The following is a 3,111-nucleotide window of genomic DNA, read 5'->3' on the forward strand; positions in this document are numbered from 1 at the left end:
TGTCTCTTTGTATCACCCCCCTCCACATCAACCCAAAGTCCCTCCCTCCCCAGCTACACACTTCATTGTGCCAGAGCAGGCACCTGGAGAGCTGCCAAGCTGAAGGGGAGAAAAATCGATTTTGTTACTGTCCCACTTGAGAATTGTTAGCACTGCGCAGTGTAGTTGCTATGCAGCCTGCCCCGCTTCACCCCGCTTCCTGACAAGCTCCCACCAGCACAGCGCACAGCAAAGCGCTCCAAGGAACCTGGGAAGTTAAGAGGGGGTTTTAGGAGGTTTCTTCCCTCTGCTCAGTGCTCCCACTTGCGAGACAAGCTCTTTCTGCATGAATTAACTCTGCTCTAGCTCCACACAGTGCACCCTTATCTGTGGCTTTCTTCCAATTAAGCTTCAGCCGCGTAGAGCAGAGACCCACAGACCCCTGCCCCCAGCTAAACACCCCTTGCGCAACTTCCAGCAGAGAGGTTTTGCATAGATTATTTTCCCTTCACCCCTCCTGAAGACAAAGTTTCAGACCAGTGCAGATCCTTGATATCAGAAAACCTGGAGAGGAGACAGATATAGCTGGCAGCCAACAGCACTGACATCAGACTGCCTTCAGATGACGAATGCCTTTAACTGGCAGCAGAGTGCCGGTAGCAAGAGCAGCTTCCTTACCCACCAGAGCTGAATTTGACGCAGGCTTTATTACTCTCACGAGTTCACTCTGAATGCAACAAGTCTTTCCAGGATTCTGTCATTGTATCATGTAATATGGGGCTATGGAAATATCATCCAAAGGAAACTGGGTAAAAAGTTGACACAAAAGAAGGAAACAAAAAAAGCCATTCTCATGGGGTACTTAGAGGTTCACTCTCAAACTACAGAAACACTGTGCTGTTTCAGCTAGAAATAAGCACACTTACTTGCCACAGGCAAGCGACTGCCACTTGAAATTTTGGCCAAGTTTACTTTGCAACATCATTATGAAAAATCAGAAAACCAGCCTCAGGGCACAGGGATAAGAGGGAGATGGAAAAGCCAAGCAATGGAAGGAATCACCAAGAACTGTTGAGGAGAAGCACGAAATTGTCTACACAGAGATCCAGAGCCAGCTGGCAGAAAAGGCTCTGGATGCATCAAGTCAGTCTGGTGATACTGTCAACAAAGTACACGGTGCTGGGCTGCACGAACGGGAGGATAAGGCACAGACACACAAAGCAACACTCAACTCTACACTCAGCACCAGTCTCAGGAAGAGGACTCTGCCCAGACCTGGCAGCTACAGCACGTCAAGAAGGTGTGGATCAGGAAGAACACCAAGAGCAGTCACAGGTTACGTTTTGTTCAGCCTCTGATCACGAGGAAAGACTGAGAGAGATGAGGGAGGGGAAGGGAACTGCCTCTGCAGAGACAAATCGTACAGAACCTCTACTAGGAAAGGTTGAGGTCTGTTGTTTTGTGGGGTTTGTCTTTTTCTTCCCTCCTGCCTTGCATCAGGGATGAGCTCTGGATGCTGGGAGATCCCACCAGCTCTATTTATTTTCCACTATTCTAGAACAAGAGTAAAGCAGACAGAGTGGCTGAACAGTCCATAAATAGGGCTTGTTCTAAAATTAGGCCTTTGATCTTCAAGAGAAAGGGAGAAGAAGAAAAAAGCTATGCTACCAGCCAGAAAGCACGGTTCACTTCTCCTGTATTCTTTTAATAACTGCTGGCTCGTTAAGTCAGACACTGACTCCCAGAGAGACTGTCTCTTTTCTCATTGTTTACCCATGCCATTGGAGCCACAACCCCTCTGGCCAGCAAAATTGAAAACATCACCTTTCAAGCTCCATCCCACTTTGATCCAGAGCTCATTGTCTCTGTAATACAGTAGATTTATTTCTCATTATCTCTTTTCTTTCTTTCTCTAACAGATGCCACTGGAAAAGGGTCTCAAAGATCTAAATGTTACTAAACTGGCAGCAAGCTCTGTTAAATACCTGACCTGTCAGCATAACTGCCTCACTTGTTCGCTCATCCCTGCTGCATCCTAGCTTCATGCAAGGAAAGACAAGACATGATCTCATTTCCACGCAGACAGCAGTTCAATGCACCAAGGGCCCAATACTCAAATATGTCACAGCCCTTTTCTATGGATTCTGGCCAGTACAGAGGAAACAAACCAGCTCCAATTGCTTACAGCCTGGAAGCTTGAGGTAACACTGTTTTTACCCTTTGGTAGAGCTGCACCCAATAAAGGTTAGTCACAAACCCTCCCTTCCCCCTTTGCAAAAGCAAACAAGACTTCAAAGTTGTAATTCTCCACACTGTACTTCCTTCTGCAGTTCTCCCTTCAAACCCTGCCTCAAGGCGTGATGGAGAATACAGAAGAAGCTGGTGCTCACATAGCCTATCCACCTCCCACAGCCTTGCAACCAAAAAGCCTGCAGAGAAAAGGAGCTACAGCTACAGTGAGGAAATTCAGATAAATGCCTGAGTACATTAGCCAAACATGCACCAGTTACCTCCAGGGAGAGGTACCATTATTAATATGCATTTTGTAGCTGAAGAAACAAGATTTATCTTTGGTGAGGTATCACAGGAAGTGGCAATGTTGGTGGTAGAGTTTGGCACCCAGGTTAACAGGAAGACACTGGACATGGCTACAGGTGAGTCATCAGGAGAAACACTTCTTTGTCATCGCTTATGCTTCCAAGACCAGCCCTGAGAAGGAGTTTCCACTCCCAGCAGTGGCAGCTTTGTTCCCCATTGAGCTCATCAAAACTCAGAACAGAAAGGGGTCACTCCTGCAAAATGGATGCACTTCCTCACATCTGTAACTTGAATATCTGAAATTAATCAAGGTATCTGAACACTCAAATTGAAGAGCTTTGTTCACTTGATCTGGAAATCACATTCACAATGTTGTTGACGTTGTTTAGAGAGGAAAAGTTTCGGCACAGCCCAGTGAGGATGAGCAAGAGGTCACACGATCCCCCCCCAGGGGCTTGCTTGCCCAGGGCAGGTTACAAATGTGCAGCTGGCATAGCTCTGCACACCAGTCCGGATTATACCGCATGGGACCAATTTGGCAGCCATTCTAATGGGAGTCAATGACAGCCACACCATTAGCTCAGAAGAAAAGAA

The sequence above is a fragment of the Pogoniulus pusillus genome, chromosome 6 (genome assembly GCF_015220805.1).
Source record: "Pogoniulus pusillus isolate bPogPus1 chromosome 6, bPogPus1.pri, whole genome shotgun sequence".
NCBI classification, from domain to species: Eukaryota; Metazoa; Chordata; class Aves; order Piciformes; family Lybiidae; genus Pogoniulus; species Pogoniulus pusillus.